The sequence below is a fragment of the Hemiscyllium ocellatum genome, chromosome 13 (assembly GCF_020745735.1).
Source record: "Hemiscyllium ocellatum isolate sHemOce1 chromosome 13, sHemOce1.pat.X.cur, whole genome shotgun sequence".
Lineage (NCBI taxonomy): Eukaryota > Metazoa > Chordata > Chondrichthyes > Orectolobiformes > Hemiscylliidae > Hemiscyllium > Hemiscyllium ocellatum.
The window spans coordinates 53,806,930-53,826,428 of record NC_083413.1 but is presented as its reverse complement, the minus strand read 5'-3'; the positions used below and the strand labels follow the sequence as shown (position 1 = coordinate 53,826,428).

The 19,499-nt window shown below is 40.4% G+C and overlaps 1 protein-coding gene across 1 annotated transcript in view; it reads right to left on the bottom strand.

Moving 5' to 3' along the window:
* si (sucrase-isomaltase) overlaps window positions 1–19,186 on the bottom strand; it is a 218,424-nt gene extending 199,238 nt beyond the window's left edge. The window contains exon 1 of the mRNA XM_060833923.1: window positions 19,141–19,186. The gene's annotated coding sequence lies outside the window, so the exon portion shown is untranslated. The remainder of the gene's footprint in view (window positions 1–19,140) is intronic.
* Between the last annotated feature and the right edge of the window lie 313 nt (window positions 19,187–19,499).

The window sequence follows — 19,499 nt, the reverse complement described above, 5'->3', positions numbered from 1 at the left end:
CAACATCTCCCAATGCCTGTCATGAACAGCATTAAATCGATGGCTTGCTAATTATCATATGCAAAGTGGGATTTGATTGAAAGTTTAACCTATATTTAATTTTAGCTACCAGCACACAGTTTTTCCAAACTGTAATACATCAAGGTGAATTAATGAGACCTCAGAGCATTGTGAAATTGACAGGTTGGTAAGCTTTTAAGAATTGAACGATGATAGCAGCTTCTTTGTCTCAGTGAAATTCTTTTCTTCACAGGATTTGGTCTTAGTATGCACAGACCCTGCTTTGGAATGATCTCTATCTTTGTTTTTTACTTTGATTCACATTTTCCTGCTGTCAGGATTCGCAGATTCATTGGAGTAACTCATGCAACTTTAAATATAGCCAGGTACACTATGAGGAACAAGAGCAACATTACCAACAAAACCAACACTAGCAAGAGCAACAACAGCAAGAACATCCCCAGCAGTGGCAGCAGCTGGCTCCTCCTCAGATACCTGTCATGAAAAGAACAGTGGATGAACACAAAACTTCAGTTCACTGGAGCCAATAATCACAGAGAGGGTATACTGACAGAGAATCAACTCTCCGCACAAAACAGCGCAACATAACCACAGAAGCCTAAGATGTTTTGGATAGTGTATTTCTGTCATCTGCAATGTGAGACAGCTAGCATTCCCCGTGTCTCAGGTGGGCGTACATTGCCAGTTGTGGGCCTCATGGTTTAGTATTATTCCACCCTCAGCATCTTCCAATGTTCTTCTGGTGAAATTAATAGGATTTTACAATGAACAAATGGAGACCTGAGGTGGCCAATGCCACTTTTCTATAAATGAGATTTATAAGAGCTTCCTCAGCTTTCCTGCAATGTCAGGATTCCCATAGATCTAGGGAATTGTGAACAGCATCAATGTGGGAACCAATACAATCTCAAATCATCCAACAATATTCTGGCAATAGTACCGAAGACTTGTGTTCCAGAACTTGTCTCCCCCTAGCCAACCTATTCCTATACAGTTATAACACGGTGGCACGGTGAGTACCAGGGTCCCAGCTTCGATTCCAGCCTCGGGCGATTGTCCGTGTGGAGTTTGCATATACTCCCTGTGTCTGCGTGGGTTTCCTCCCACAGTCCAAAGATGTGCAAATCAGGTAAATTAGCCATGCTAAATTGCCCATAGTGTTAGGTGTATTAGTCAGAGGGTAAATGGGTCTGGGTGAGTTGCTCTTCTGAGGGTCGATGTGGACTGGTTGGGCCAAAGGACCTGTTTACACACTGTAGGGAATCTAACACTGGTATCTACCCGATAATACCGAAAATTGCCCAGGTATGTCCTGTACACAGGATATATCCAACCTGGCTAATTTCTGCCCCATCAGTCTATTCTCGATCATCAGTTACATGATAGAAGGTGTCATCAACAGTCTCAGCATGTAGCACCTGCTCAGTGATGCCCAGTTTGGGTTCCACCAGGACCACTCAACTCATAACCTCATTAAAGCCTCAGATCAAACATGGACAAAAGAGCTGAATTCCAGAGGGGAGGTAAGAGTGACAGCCCTTGACATCAAAGGTGTATTTTACAGTGTGTGTCATCAAGGACCCTGAGCACAACTGCAGTCAGTGAGTATCAGGGACAAACTCTCCACAGTTTGTAGTCATACTTGGTACATGGATGGATGATTGGAGAATTTGGAGGTCAGACATGTCAGCTCTCAAATGCAGGAGTTCCTCGGGGCAGTGTCCTAAACCCAACCATCTTCAGCTGCTTCATCAATGACTGTCCCTCCATTATAAGGTCAGACATGGGTATGTTCATTGATAATTGCACAATGTTCAGCACTTTTGTGGTTCGAGTGTAACAAGATCAAGACGACACCTAGGCTTTGGTTGACAAGCGACAAGTAACATTCGTACCACACAAATGTCAGGAAATGTAATCTTCAGTAAGAGACAACCTTCAATAAGAGCATTCCTTCACTTTCAATGATGTTACTAAAAATGAATCACTCACTATTAGCATCCTGGGTGTTACCATTGACCAGAAACTCAACTGAACTTGCCATATAAATACAGTGGCTATAAAAGTAAGCCAGAGGCTATGAATACTGCAGCAGTAACTCACCTTCATACTCCCCAAAGCCTCCACCATCCACAAGGCACAACTCAGGAGTGTGATGGAATACTCCCCAATTGCCTGGATGAAGACAACTCCTATGACACTAAGAAAAGCTTGACACCATCCAAGAAACAGCAGCTTGTTTGACTGGCACCAGATCAACAAGCATCCATTCCCTCCACCATCAATGATAAGTAGCAGCAGTGTGTCCTGCAGAAATTTGCCAAAGGCTCTTCCATCCTATGACTACTTCTATTGAAAAGAACAAGCACAGTAGATTCATGGGAAGACCAGCTCCTGCAATTTCGCCTCCAAGCCACTCACCACCTTGACTTGGAAATATATTATCATTCTTTTACTATTGCTGGGTGAAACTCCAGAAATTCCTCCATTAAAGCATTGCAGGCTGACCTACAGCCATATGGACTACTGTTATTCAAGAAGGCATCTCACCTCCACCTTTTCAGGAGCAACTGGGGACAGAAAAAAAAATGCTGAGTCTGTCACCTCCCTGTTAATCTTCTGAGAGGAGAAAGTGAGGACTACAGATGCTGGAGATCAGAGTCAAGAGTGTGTTGCTGGAAAAATATATCAGGTCAGATGGCCTCCTTTTTCCACGATTGCAACATCTCTTCCAATGTGGTTGACGATGCCTTCTAGTGCATCTCCTCTACTTCACACACCACGGCCCTTTAACCCCACCCCTCCCAACGCAACAAGGACAGAAACCCCTTGTCCTTACTTTCCACCCCACCAACCTCCGCATACATCGCATCATCCTCCACCACTTCTGCCACCTCCAAATTGACCCCACTACCAAAGATATATTTCCCTCCCTGCCCCTATCAGTGTTCCAAAAAGACCATTCCCTCCGCGACTCCCTTGTCAGATCCATGCCCCTCCCCCAACCACCACACCCCACTCCTGGCAGCTTTCCCTGCCACTGAGCCGACACTACTCCCCTTACCTCCATCCAAGGGCCCAAGAGATCCTTCCACATTCATCAGAAATTTACTTGTACCTCTACCAATGTCATCTACTGCATCAATTGCGCCCGGTGTGGTCTCCTCTACATCAGGGAGACAGGATGCCTTCTTGCGGATCACCTCAGAGAACATCTCTGGGACACCCGCACCCACCAACCCCACCACTCCATGGCTGAACACTTGAACTCCCCCTCCCATTCCGTCACAGACATGCAGGTCCTGGCCCTCCTCCACTGCCAAACTGTTACCACCCGACGCCTGGAGGAAGAACACCTCATATTCCGCCTTGGGACCCTGCAGCCACATGGGATAAATGTGGATTTCTACAGCTTCCTCATTCTCCTCCCCCCACATTATCCTATTCCCAAGCCTCCAACTCGGCACTGCTCTCCGGACCTGTCCATCACTCCCCCCTCCCCCCTCTGACCAATCACCTCCTCTCTCACTTTCATCCACCTATCACTTTCCAGGCTACCTTCCCCTCAAATCCACCCCCCTCCCATTTATCTCTCAGCCCTGACCCACAGGCCTCATTCCTGATAAAGGACTTATGCCCGAAACATCGATTCTCCTGCTACTTGGATGCTGACTGATCTGCTGTGCTTTTACAGCAACACATTCTCGACCCTGTTAACCTTCTGAGTTTGGACTGTAAAGTTTTGAGAGCTTACATTCTGCATTTTCCACCATATCTTTTTGCTTTTCTAGTTTCTTCTTTAAAATTTCATAACCAGTCTCGATCTCTTTCAATAATAAAGACTTGCTTTTCCCGGATTATCTTTTGAAAACGTAAACAAAGATCATGATTCTCTCACTCGAGAGTTTCATTTTTGGAGGTAAGATCATCACACATGAATTGGAAAAGAATGTTTTCCTCAGACAATAAATTGTAGTGATCTACAAACTCTGAATATTCCAGCAAAAGAGGAACGTTTCCTCCTATCAGGGTACTTCTTTCATTGTTCAATTGTTTAAAAACTCTGTTTCTGTGCAGGGGTTCTGGAAAATTGTTCTAAGCTTTCCTTTCTGAGTTATGAGCTCCTGTCTCTTTTACCTTAAGACTTCCCTGTGGATTATTAACAATGCAGCCTATTGCATTAGTTTGCAGTTTGAAAACTTATGGTTCATTTGACCTTCTGCCAGCTTGCAGCTGCTGTCGAAGTGTCAGTCTTGGAATCTTTATTTTCCTTTGTAGCTTTATACATAAGTTGCTACAATTAATTGAGTGCATTAAGAAACTGTTCCTTTTCTAAATTTGGGGATCGACAGTACTGTGACTGCTAACAGTTGAACCCACTGTTCCTTTTGATAAGTTGACTTCTCCAACCCTTACATTTAACATGGTCAACCACTATTTGATGCTTTCTCAGTTGTAAAAGTTCAGTTGTTATTTACTGAAAGGTCCCTTGAATGTCTCAATAGTTTGCAGATTAGACTTATAAATTATTTTTGATCAATCTATTTAGATGTGTTAGGACAACCTCTGTGGCAGGTCAGACTTGAGTCTAGACTACCTAGCTCAAACATAGGGCCACCATTAGTGCACCACAAGACCCCATTGTGATGTAACTTGTAGACTTTGACTGATTATTGTAATAGTTAATGATGTGAATGTTCAATATTGCCATGATCCAATCTGAATTTGAATTTCCTTTTCCATGGATAGCTTTTCACCAGCTGTTTGCCATTATTGAACTACAGAGCTTCAATCCAAATACTTATCCACTTCTAAGTTTTTGCTGGGCTGGAGACAGACTTTACCATCACTGTCTTCCTTTTGGTTTCTTTAATTTAGTGATTTAGTGTTGTGTAATGAGGCAGACTTGATAAGGGAGCTTAAGGTGAAAGAACACTTAGGAAACAGTGATCATAACATGATCGAATTTACTCTGCAAATTGAAAGAGAGAAAACAGAATTTGAGGTAATGGTATTTCAGCTGAATAAAGCTAACTAGAGAGGCATGAGGGAGGAGCTGGATAGAATTGACTGGGACAGGAGTCTAGCAGGAAAGATGGTGGAACAGCATGAGTTTCTGGGAGTAATTTAAGAGATGCAGCAGCGATTCATCACCAAGGAAAAAGAAGCTCAGCACAGGGATGATGAAGTAATCATGGCTGACTTGGGAAATCAGGGATAGTATAAAACCAAAAGATAAAGCAAAGAACAGTGGGAAACCAAAGGATTGGGAAGCTCACAAAGACCAACAGAAGGCATCAAAAAAATGAAATAAGGAGGGAGAAGACTAAATAGGAGGGTAAGTTAGCCAGTAATATAAAGGAAGACTGTAAGAGTTTCTTTAGACATATAAAGGGCAAAGGAGAGGCAAAAGTGGACATTGGGCCGCTGGAAAATGATGCAGGAGAGATAGTAATGGGGAACAAGGAAACGGCTGAGGAACTGAATAATCACTTTATGTCAGTTTTCACAATGAATCCCAACCAGGGTCCAGAGCTGGGGATGCGAGTCCCAACCGGGGGCCAGAGCGGGGGAGGGGAGTCCCAACCAGGGGCCAGAGCGGGGGATGTGAGGCCAACTGGGGGCCAGAGCGGGGGATGTGAGGCCAACTGGTGGCCAGAATTGGAGATGCAAGACCCTTGCAGACTGGACGTGAAGCCCGGCATGGTCTGGAAAGTTGGCCTGTTATGGTCTGGAAGCTAGGTGCTGGCATGGACTGGGGTGAAAATGACTGCAAGTCAAATATTTTGTTTTCCTTTCTCTTCTTATGCTGAACTTTTATTTATTATTCTTTCAATTTTGTACCAAATACCTAAATATCTGTTCCTAGGTATCTTGTACCTAAGATGGCACCATAAGTGACAACATTGCAAATTTTTCACTGCATTCATTCAAGTCCGTGACAATAAAGCTAATTCTAGTTCTAATTCTAATTTTAATGCCAAGGGAGGGTCAACTTGTATCTGGTAAAAAGGCTCTTGGCCTGTCTGGCATATCCAGACACAAGTGTCCCCAGGAGTTACCCAACCAAACATTCAGGACCAATGGGTCCTCTCCACTCCAATTATGGAACTAGGCACTACATTAAGATATAGTGGAGGGAGAGGAAGAATTAAAAATGAGGGCACTTTGATATAACGGGTAACAATAAACTTTATACTAGTTTTTCATGTTTTTTAAATGGTGTAGCACCAAATGCCATTGTTCCACCATAAATCAAGTCTCCAGACAGACTTTACATATTGTTCTTCCAATCTGAAATCATCTCTCACTTGTGTTCTAATTCCTTTTTTTATTAACAGCACAACTCCATCTCCTTTTCCATCTTGTCAATCATTCCTAAATACTGAATGTCCTCGAGTACTCAGTCTCAGTCTTAGTCATCATGTAGCCATGTTTCCATGATGACAATTAGATCATAGCCATGTGGCTCGACTTGTGCCTTTAGATTCTCTGTCTATCCTTTTGTGAATGCTGCATGCATTCAGATAGAGTGCCTTAACTTTGTCTTTTAACATCACTTTTGAAGCATGTTTGTTGCTTGGTTTTGACTCTACTGTCTTCTCATAGCCCAAGCATATTTTTCACTTCCTGTTAACAACTTTATTTCCTTTGGATCTGGGTTACTCCTTCAGTTCCCATTCCCTGACAAGTTAGTTTAAACCGAGCCCAGTGGTTCTAGCAAATCTTCCTGCAGGGACATCAGTCCACTCATATTAAGGTGTAGCCTGTCCAACTTGGACAGGTCACAACTGCTCCAGAACAGATCTCAATTCCTCTGTGCTTACGCTGTAACACATGGCACTGAAAATAATCCTGAGATTATTGCTCTTGAGGTCCTGCTTTTTAATTTCCTTTCTAACTACTAGAAATCTGTTTTCAGCGCCTCAGCCCCTTTTCCTACCTATGTCATTGTTATCAATATAGATCATGACTCCTGTAATGAAGGAGTTTTCCCAGAAGGATATCCTGCAGCCCCTCCTTGACCCTGGCACAGAGAAAGAACACACCACCTTGGAGTCATGTTTCATGTTACAGAAATGCCTGAGCCCCTGACAAAGGAACCCTGCTTAATTATCACTGTTCCGTTCTTCTTCCTCCTCCCCTATAAAGGCAAAATTGAGATGAGGGCATGAGGTTGGTTCTGACTCCAGTTCCCTGAGAACCTTCGCCCTCTATAATTTCCAAAATGGAATACCGACTAGCAAGCAGGATAGTCACCAGTAACTCCTGCACTACCTGCCTGATTTTCTTAGGCTGTCTAGTAATCACTCATTCCCTCTAAACTTACAAATTGTGATCACCTCTCTATACATGCTATCCATGTAGTCATCTGCCCCATGGATGCACAACAGTGACTCCAGCCACTGTTTAACTGCTGAAACCAGAAACTCAAGCTTATGTAGCGGGTGACATTTTATGCAGATACATTTTTTTGGGACATATGATATGTTCATGACTTCATAAGTACTGCAGGGTATATAAACCACTTTGGTCTTGAAGTCCTATAGCACAGAGACAGGCCCTTTGGCCCAAATTGGTCCATGTCAACCAAAATGTTCATCCACGCTAACCCCACTTCCCTGCACTTGGCCCATATCATTCTAAACTTTTCCTATCCGTGTATTTGTCCAAATGCCTTTTAAATGTTGTTAATACACCCAGCTCAAACACTTCTGCTGGCAGCTCATTCCATATGTGTACCACCCTCTGTGTAAAAAGGTTGCCCCTCATGTTCTCTTTTATTCTTCCCCCTCTAACCTTAAACTGGTGGACTCTAGCCTTTGATTCCGCCAACCTGGGAAAAAGACTGAGTGCATTCACCCTACCATGCCTCTCATGATCTTATACACTTCTATAAGATCCAATCTCAGTCTCCAATGAGCTGCCAGAGGAAGTGGTGGAGGCTAGTACAATTTCAACATTTAAAGGTCATCTGGATGAGTATGTGAATAGGAAGCATTTGGAGGGATATGGGTCAAGTGCTGGTAAATGGGACTAGATTAATTTAGGATATCTGGTCGGCATGGACAAGTTCAACCAAAGGGTCTGTTTCCATGCTGTACATTTCAATGACTCGAAAGAAAAAAGTCCTAGCTTGTCCAACCACTCCATATAATCAGACTGTTAGTCCTGGCAACATCCCTGTAAATTTCTTCTGCACTCTTTCCAGTTTAATAACATTTTTCCTACAACAAGGTGACCAAAAGTAAGCACAGTACTCCAAGTGAGATCTCATCAACGTCCTGTAAAACTGCAACATAACTTTCCAACTTATATACTCAATGCCCTGACTGTTGAAGGCCACATTGCCAAAAGCCTTCTTCACTGCCCTGTCTATCTATGACCTCCACTTTATGACTTGTCATTTGTAATTCTAAAAACAATTTATTCCTTTTAGAATAAGTATGAATTTACTATGAAAATTTAACAAGAACCATTTTAATGATTTAAAATACTGACCATTCAGCTGCTTTCCCTACATTTGTAGGTTATGCCACCATTGGACTTAGTCCAGGTCAACCTCTTGATCCATCCCTTACTTCCTCTCCTACCCACCTCGCACTCTGGACTACTTCATTCGTGCAATAAACCTCAATCAACCATTTGCCCCTTCTGTCATGAATTCCAACTCTGACGCAAATTCTCAGTGGCTCACTCTGTTTCTGTCTCACAAAGGTGAAATCTTCCTCATTCTGATCATGTTTGGAGGTGCTGGCATTGGACTGCGGTGAAAAAAGTTAAAAATCACACAACACCAGGTTATAGTCCAACAGGTTTATTTGGAAAAACTAGATTTTGAGGAGCTGCCTCTTCGTCAGACAACCACCTGATGAAGATCCAGCACCTCGAAAGCTGGTGCTTCCAAATAACCCCGTTGGACTATAAGCTGGTGTTGTGTGATTTTTAACCTCATTCTGACCATGCTGCTTACAGTGATCTTTGGTTCCTTACTATTCCTGATATTGTTTCCGTGAAAACAGGTTCAAAATATTTGTGCTTTATTTCTTCTGTTTCCCTAATTGCTATTATAATTTATCTTGTCTCTGCCTCCATTCTCTTCCCATTTACGTATTTGTAGAAGCTCTCACAATCTTGCTAATTTCTTGTTTGTTTGCCATTATATTCTATTTTCTCATTCTCTATCATTTTATGTCATAATTTGCTGGTTTCAAAAACACCTATTTCACCAGATTACCACTCTCCTTTGCAACATTATCATAGAACATAGAACATAGAAAAATACAGCGCAGTACAGGCCCTTCGGCCCTCAATGTTGCGCCGACCGAAGCCTACCTAACCTACACTAGCCCAATAACCTCCATATGCTTATCCAATGCCCGCTTAAATGACCATAAAGAGGGAGAGTCCACCACTGATACTGGCAGGGCATTCCATGAACTCATAACCCGCTGAGTAAAGAATCTACCCCTAACATCTATCCTATACCAACCTCCCCTTAACTTAAAGCTGTGTCCCCTAGTAACAGCTGACTCCATACGCGGAAAAAGGTTCTCACTGTCAACCTTATCTAAACCCCTGATCATCTTGTACACCTCTATCAAACCTCCCCTAAACCTTCTTTTCTCCAATGAGAACAGCCCCAAGTGCCTCAGCCTTTCCTCATACGATCTTCCTACCATGCCAGGCAACATCCTGGTAAACCTCCTTTGCACCCTTTCCAGTGCCTCCACATCCTTCCTATAGTATGGCGACCAAAACTGCACACAATACTCCAGATGAGGCCGCACCAGAGGCTTACACAACTGCAACATGACCTCAGGACTCCGGAACTCAATTCCTCTACCAATAAAGCCCAGTACGCCATATGCCTTTGTCACAGCACTATTTATCTGGGTGGCAACTTTCAGAGATCTGTGTACATAGACACCAAGATCCCTCTGCTCATCCACACTACCAAGTAGCCTACCATTAGCCCAGTAATCCATCTTCTTGTTACTCCTACCAAAGTGAATGACTTCACACTTAGCTACATTGAACTCAATTTGCCACCTTTCTGCCCAGCTCTGCAACTTATCTATATCCCGCTGTAACCTGCCAAATCCCTCTTCGCTGTCCACCACTCCACCGACTTTCGTACCATCCGCAAACTTGCTCACCCAGCCTTCAAGCCCCTCCTCCATTTCATTTATAAAAATGACAAACAGCAATGGTCCCAAAACAGATCCTTGTGGAACACTGCTAGTAACTGCTATTTAGTCTAATATTATCAATAACATATTTGCTAGATATGGATGCCTGAAGTATTTATTTTTCCAACAGAATGCATATTTGTTTGAAAATCATGAAATATCTCCTTAGAATTTCGCTGTGGCTTAGCTACTGTCCAATTTCCTTGTGTAGCAAATTCATCCATATACCTATGTAATTGATCTTATTTAAGTTTAACACTCTAGTTCAGGACTCACATATGCCACCGTTGAACTCAATGTGAAATTCAGTCATTTTATGATCAATCTTCTCTTGAAGATTCCTTACCATGAGAGTATGAATTATGTTTGGACAGGACAAGATCTAAAATAGTTTATTCTCTACTTAGTTCCATGATTTACAATCGAGAAAACAATTTCGTGATAATTCTATATTTTTGCTAGCTTGGTTTGTCTAATCTACATGAAAATTTGTGGCATTACTTTTTAAAGAGGACCATGAATCAACAGTAGGAACTCAATAGTTATGAATGATGGATAGAATAGGTGTAATCCCATGAGGTAATGATAGGTGGTAACTAAGAGATTAAAAGAATAGTGAAACTTCAAAGGTAAGTATCTGCTTAATCAAATGCTGGAAGATCTAAAATTTAAAAAGTAAATAGAAAATACTAGAAACACTTAGCTAGTCTGTGGAGCTATTGAGAGAGAAACAGCGTTAACTTTTCAGGCCAATGATTTGGAAAAGCTGGAGATGTAATGGACTCTAATGAAATAAAATGGCATAGGATGGAGAAAAGGAATTGGGTAAGAGACCTGGGAAATATGAGAAACAGTATGTTAAAACAAGGGTGAACAATCCTTTTAAAAAAATCATGAGAAATCTCAAAAGACTATCAAGGAGATGGAAAAAGAGATCAGGACTTTAAAAGAAAAGTAAATGATAGTGGATGGACGGTATAGTAAGAAATGTATTGGTATTAATAGAAGATAATATCTTAGAGGAGATATTATCACTCATGACTGAAGGCAAAGATGGTGAACTTAATATTAAACTGCACCTTCCAATGTTAACATTGCTTGTGAGACTAATTATGCATTTGAGATTGTAGTGGAACAATTGTTTGTGATAACTGCATAAAAGTAATTGATGACGAAAGTAATCAATGATTAAGGGCCACAATATGGTAAACCGTATAACATAGGAGCTCCAGACAGGTTATCATTAATATTATAAATTATTATTGTTAACTTGTTTAGAAAGTGACAAAGTCATCAGTAGTACTACCTAATGTAATTAAATTTTGAAAGAGGGAAGTGAGGATAATAATGATTTCAAAGATTGCCCTTTCAGATATCTAGCCTCAGACATCAACCAGTTTTAATAGCCAAGAGAATTGTTGTTATTAACTTGGGTATAGATTGGACTTGGTTTGAAGTTATGCTTCGTAGGATTTACATTCGTTTTTCTTTATGTACTTAAAATATTTGCCAATTAAACTGATCATCAGCTTGTAAAAATTCAGAAATGTATATTTGAAGGAACCAGTTGACAATTTTTGAGAAAAATGGGATAATACATGACAGTTAGATTGCTCTCCTATATTTTTCTTCCTCTTGGCTGCTGTTTCTTTCGATTTGTTAGCTTCTATTGTCGCCTGAATCTGAATAGAATCACTTTGCTTCATATTCCAGTGATGCATATCAAATATGTGCTTTATTTGATTGACTGCTTTAATATTTTTTCCCATGAATGAGAAATTCATAGCTCACTAGTTGTATTGCAGCTTTGCATCAAATTTCTCTAGTCAGGTTGTGCCTTGGGTTCAAAATTAACATCTCCAATGAGCGTTACTTTTATGTCAACTTTTTCATTTGCGAATCAAGTATCCCTTTCAAAATCTGTGTCACCTGAAGTAAAATAGAAAGAGCTACTGAATGAACTGAATGAGAAAATAGAACGATTATAGAAAATTCACATCAATGAACTAGTTTACTGTTAGTAAGTCAAGTAATAGCATTAATAATTTACCAATAGCATTCAATTATTATGTAAACTTGAATATTGCCCATGCAAATAATTTCATCATGGAAAACTGTTAAGATAATTATTATTTCAAACAACAGATTAGATCATCACAGACATATTTATTAGTTTTATGCCAATAAATACTCCAAGAAGAGACATTATAATTATTTCAAAATGCTCAAATCTTAACAAGTGGAATTCTTAAAATGAGTTAGCTGTGCTGGGAGTTTATAATACAGCACTGTAATTAGGTTTCTTATTATGAGTTTACGCAGCAAAAGGCAAGTTGAATTCTGTTTCAAAATGTGTCCAATCACAGACTTTTCCAGAGATGATATTGAATTTTGAAATTCAACATATAAGTTTTTTCAATTTTACATCATCTGCTCAGCACAATTACATTGTATGTGAGCCAAAAGTTAACTTCATAATGAATTGGAAGAGATAATCTATTAATCTATTTTGTTTATCATACGTTTTATTAACAAACCCAAGCATGGTCTTGTCAAGATAGACAAAAGTGATGCCACTTTCCACTCTTTATAATCAATGATGTTCAACATGAATTGACCAAAGAGTTCATCAGGTTGCTACAACCAGTTCTAGACAAGTATTCAAAATATACAGTGAAGGATTCCTCCATCTTTGGGAAGTCTACATAAGACTGCATGTTTTAAAATGTCACACAGTCAGTAAGTTAGCAGATTCGTAAAATTCTTAGTATTTCAGTGTATCTTTAAGAGACACTGTCATGACATCATCGCTGTATCATAACTCCAGCTGCTTGAAGCATGATACCATGGTATAAAAATGCTAATCTTTATAATCAAATGTGTCTGTGAACTTAATGTTTAGAAACAACATTGAGCTGCAATAAACATTCTGTTGGGTTCTTCAATACCACTTTATCCAAGTCTGATGCTTACATTATGGGCAACATCATAAACCAGACAATCATACACTGCTGGAGGCAAAACTCATATCTTTGCATATCAACAACAATGCCATGTCATTGTGCTCATTCAACACTGCCAATCTATTTTCCAATGCGCAGATCAAGAATAGCATAGCACATAAGTACAAGAATTGCTCCCAGAGAATTGGACATGCACTGGTGGGATACGTTGAGTTACACACCAGTCAATTGTTTATGGATGAAGACTGTTTCCTTTTAAGAAAGGAAATAGGTTGATCAAGGTGAACTTTAATGGTGACAACTGGTAACAATCAATTAAACATTGGAACTGGAGCTAATCTACAGTGGCCTGCCTTGAAGCCAATTGAGCCAACTCCCTAACAAGATCAGTTTAATAATTCTTGGACTGTCTTGATCAAAGCACTGGTAAAGTCCAAATAGCACTGATCAGTGACTATCTGGGACATCTTGGACATGTCCTCAGTGGATTCCAAAAAATAAGTTTAGTATGCAGGTCTTCAGTATAACAGTACCTTTCAATGCCAATGGAATTGACTGCACACCCAGAATTATTGGTTGCAAGCCATTCTGCAACATCGTACCTACATCAGTAACAGACTCCTTTGACAGCTGTAGTTTTCATTGCCACCAATGTTGTGACATCTGGCAATACCTCAGGAGAGTCCAGGAAATGCCGAACTATATTTGGCCATGTCCTATGATGCTACCCTTATGCAAAGCTATTTGGCACACTTTTGCAGGTTGGTTAGCTGATGTTAGCCTTCTGGCTGCGGTTGCTGGTGCTAACTTTGCTTTCTAGTAGTCCCTCCCTCTGCAATTCTCTTTGTCTGCATGGGGTTATAGGAACAAAGTGTCGTACATGTTTCTTTCACCTTTATTATGTGATCCCTTTTCAGGAAAGTTTCCTAGCTCCAGGCCATAGTTATTAGTCCTGCTAGGACAAGTGGCAGAAACGTCTGGCCTCCTTATAGGCAATAACTATAAGTGGGAATCCCTCATCTCATTATTGAGAGAATAGTCTCATCTCTCCTTTAATCAAATGATCCAAATCACAATAAAGATGGCTCCAATATGGGTGACTTCTATTGCAAACTAAAGGACTCATCCAGTGCCACTAACTTTAGATTAGATTACTTACAGTGTGGAAACAGGCCCTTCGGCCCAACAAGTCCACACCGACGCGCCGAAGCGAAGCCCACCCATACCCCTACATTTACCCCTTACCTAACACTACGGGCAATTTAGCATGGCCAATTCACCTGACCCGCACATCTTTGGACTGTGGGAGGAAACCGGAGCACCCGGAGGAAACCCACGCAGACACGGGGAGAACGTGCAAACTCCACACAGTCAGTCGCCTGAGGCGGGAATTGAACCCAGGTCCCTGGCGCTGTGAGGCAGCAGTGCTAACCACTGTGCCACCGTGCCGCCCTAAGAAAAGCAAATCTTAGCAGGACATAGATACTTAATGGTAAGGTCCTAGGGAGTGTTGCTGAACAAAAAGACCTTGGATTGGAGGTTCATAGCTCCTTGAAAGTGGAGTCGGAGGTAGATAGGATAGTGAAGAAGGTGTTTGGTATGCTTTTTATTATTGGTCAGAGTATTGAATACAGGAGTTGGGAGGTCATGTTGCAGCTGTACAGGACGTTGGTTAGGCCACTGTTGGAATATTGTGTGCAATTCTGGTCTCCACCCTATCGGAAAAACGTTGTGAAACTTGGAAGGATTCAGAAAAGATTTACAAGGATGTTGCCAAGGTTGGAGGATTTGAGCTATAGGAGAGGCTGAACAGGCTGTGGCTGTTTTCCCTGGAGCGTCGGAGGCAGAGTAGTGACCTTATAAAGGTTTACAAAATTATGAGGGACATGGATAGGGTAAACAGACAAAGTCTTTTCCCTGGGGTTGGGGAGTCCAGAACTAGAGGGCATAGGTTTAGGGTGAGAGGGGAAAGATATAAAAGAGACCTAAGGGGCAACGTTTTCACACAGAGGATGGTACATGTATTGAATGAGCTGCCAGAGGAAGTGTTGGAGGCTGGTACGATTGCAACATTTAAGAGGCATTTGGATGGGTATATGAATAGGAAGGGTTTGGAGGGATATGGGCCGGGTGCTGGCAGGTGGGACTAGATTGGGTTGGGATATCTTGTCGGCATGGATGGGTTGGACCAAAGGGTCTGTTTCCATGCTGTACATCTCTATGACTCTATAACTCTAAATTGGTTATCTTCTGGCCCATGATCCCCTAGTTTTGGCATTTTAAATTATTTTACAAATCATTAAATTATATTCAGACTGATTGAAATGATTATTTACCTACCTCTAATATGTGCACAATGGGCTTACTGCTGCATTGTTACAAGAATGTCACTTTGTTGGTTTCTGCCATCAACAAAATGTGGACCCAATATTGTGTTGTTGGGTTTCCACTTGACGACATTTCGATGTGATTCTACTGAAGTACCCACCTGCCTCACATCCCAATTGACAGGGCCAATATAGTTCTGTGTAAAAAAAAAATCTGCACTACCTTCACAGGAGAATAATATTCCTATATCATTTACCTTTTTACAAAAGAAACTAGGCTTGAGATCAGATGCTGACATTGCTTCTGTTCATTTCTATTCAATCTATCATTCAGTGAGGACTAATTACATTCTCTTATGCAAGTTTTTCTGTACTGGTAGCCAAACATGAAAGATGTGTGACAGAGTTAACAAAGGTGTCAATTAGATGTGCCAGGCAGGTCTTTTAAGTATTCACAACTTATTCTTGAATTCCACCCAGCAGGTAAATAAATGGAAACTACGTTTTTTTAAAAATGGGGATTGGATGTAACATGTCACTTTTAAGTTATCACAGTTTAATAATGCACCTGTGATAAACTCATCACGGGAGACTAATGATTCAGTACACTGTTGATTGCCTCTGCTATTAATAACCTCTTCCTAAAATCTTCCCTCACAATTATACATTCTCCCACTGCCTCGTATGTTTCTCTCCTTGTATGTGAAACACTTCCTCCTTGTCAATATTTACAGGTCTAACTTTGCTAGTACTCTCTCTGAGGTAGTTTACAATTGGCTACAACCTTTTCATTTGCAAAATGAATTCAGACCAAAAAAGAATTGATTGACATAAACAATTAATTTAATTCGGATGTCTGTATTTATATCATTGCAATACTACTTTCAAGTGCAGGTTTGCATGAATCATCCCTCCTTTGATACTTGTTCCATTATCCTTCAATCACATGTTGTGAGGTGGCATCATGGAATGGTGGGAAAGAGCTGTGCAAATACTGAACTTTCTAGCATTATATCACTCAGCTGCTTACACCATATGAAAGTAATTGACTGTCTTTCAGGCCATGCAAAGGGACTGTGGACAAATGTGAGTTTATTTAGGATTTTGTTTCTGGCACCATTCTGTTGTGAGTGGGATGGTGAAGGTAACAATGTCTGGCTTAAAACACTGTCCATTGCACCTGGTGCAAATGGTGCTTGCATGTCTTCGTTTCCAAGAGACAATCCATTTTAAGCCTCATTCTTTGGTACAAGTTATCCAGTGAAGATGTTCTTTTTACTGCTTATGGAGTCATAGAGATGTACAGCATGGAAACAAACCATTCAGTCCAACCCATCCATGCTGACCAGATATCCCATACCAATCTAGTCCAACCTGCCAGCACCTGGCTCATATCCCTCCAAACATTAAATGTTGCAATTGTACCAGCCTCCAACACTTCCTCTGGTAGCTCATTCCATATACGTACCACCCTCTGCATGAAAAAGTTGCCCCTTAGGTCTCTTTTATGTCTTTTCCCTCTCACCCTAAACCTATGTCCTCTAGTTCTGGACTCCCCGACCCCAGGGAAAAGACTTTGCCTATTTATCCTTTCCATGCCCCTCATAATTTTGTAAACCTCAATAAGGTCACCACTCATCTCCGACGCTGCAGGGAAAACAGCCCTAGTCGATTCAACCTCTCTCTATAGCTCAAATCCTCTAACCCTGGAAACATGCTTGTAAATTTTTTCTGAACCCTTTCAAGTTTCACAACATCTTTCTGATAAGATGGAGACCAGAATTGCATGCAATATTCCAACAGTGGCCTAACCAATGTCCTGTACAACTGCAACATGACCTCCCAACGCCTGTACTCAATACTCTGCTGGCTTTTTCTGTTTTTTGTTTATCTTGAGTACATTCAGAATTCCCTCAAGTTGATACCTCTTTGTGTGCTGCATCACCACATTATTTCCCTCTCTCCCAATGGCTAATAATTTGGAAGGGTCAACAATACAATTGTAAACTCATCCTCACCTCAAAACTAACTTGGTGCATTCCAAGGTAATTCAGCACACAGTCATGAAAATCATGACAAGTACTTTCCATTGCTTTTCTGTCATGCTAGTATAAAGTCAGTCAGATAGTCGACAAATAGAATCATCATTTGTATCAGTGACCATTACAAAGAGCTTTCTTATGTTAAAGTATGTTTTTTGTCACATATTCTTCTATGCAAAGCATTGCAATGACCAAAGCAACCTCCATATACATTAGTAGTGCACTTGACAAATGGGCACAGGTTCAAGGGTCAGCAGTGCCAGGCACTCTATCCAACTCGTACTAATTTGGATTATTTCTGCCCTCATGCAGGGTACTGAGATGTGGCATATCATGTCAGGCGAGAGATCAACTACAAGGTTCTTCTATATTTCCCTCAGAAAATCGTACCTTGCAGTAACCATTCTTGTACAACTTGCACAAGCAATTTGAATTTTTATTCACCCGTTCGGACATTTTACCATTTCCTCCAGATTGGAAGCTCAATAATAGATAGTGTTCTTTTCTTTTTACATCTTTACTATGACAAATTTACCTGTGTATTTATGAAGAAGAACACACTAACCCCACCTCCCTGTGCCACACCAAAGAGCATACTTATAAATTATTATGCTTTCTTTTCAACTGAGGCCCTAAGATTACATCTGATCACTGTTTTGACACTCATTGCATTATAGCATTTTCAAAAATATTCTTGCAACATTTGTGACATCTATTATTAAGACAGAGAAATGGTCACATAGTTGATTTTTTTTTCCTTGGTGATATAATGATATATTTAAAATTACTCCAGTTTTAGATTTACGGCAGTAATTATTCCATGAGAAGAATTTTGTTATCATTGCAAAGTATTTGGATTAACACAAATATGTGCCTCTTCCACCTTATGCAGACTCTCAGGATTGAGGATGACTATACTAACAGATTTAGCATTTCCTTATTTCAAATGTATAGTTTTTAATACATCCAAAAAGTATTAGAAATTGACCATTAATGTTAGCTTCTTAATGTTAAGCAGCTGTCATAGAACGACCTTTATTATTTAATGACTTCTATCCCATCAACTCTGAGGCTCCGTTTTTGATTACAGAATTTGCAATCTCTGCCAAAATACAAGTAGTCTGCTTCCTGTCACTGAGGAATGGATCAGATAATTTATGGCATTATGTGTGCTGTTTCAATTCGTCATGGGTGCTATATATAAAACATGGGAACACAATCTTACAAATATTAGAGACTTGGATTCGGAATGTTACTTTACTCAGTGTAATCTCTGCAATTAATACATAGTTAAAACAGAAATTAGAGTTCCTGCTTATCCTACTCAATTTCAATATTGTGAGCTCAATGCATTCCTCAAATGACATGGTATAAAATCTAAGGTTACAGAGCTAATTGTAGGGCAGTTAGACTAATGTAATTACAGTCAATGTTTCAAAAACAAAATCTATGTGTAAAAGAGAAATGTTTTTTAAATCCTTTTTTTTGTTCACTACATTATGCTCCATGTGACTAACAATGCACAGAGGCATATGTAAACAACCAACCTGTTAAAAATGTTGATCTGATTCTTTATAAACATGATCTTACTTACTATTTGCTCTCAACCTTTATTTTCTCCCGCTTGTCTTTTATTTCTCAGTTTCAATTTTCTTTTCCGTAATACTTTTATATTTCTCAATTGCTGCTACATATCCTCACTGCGTCTTCCTGTCGTTAGTCTCTTTCCCTACTGCATTTTATTTTTGGCTTGCTCTTAACTGGAGCTCACCTTACCACAACTCCAAATCTAAGATCTATCAACAGCATGTATGTCACGCTTCACAGTGGTTTAGGTTTCAGTCCAAATTATTTAAATGGATTAATCATCATCACTGAAATGTGAAGAACAGACGTGGTACAAGTTACCCAGGGTAAATGTAACATGCTATATGTATTTTTGACTTCCCATTT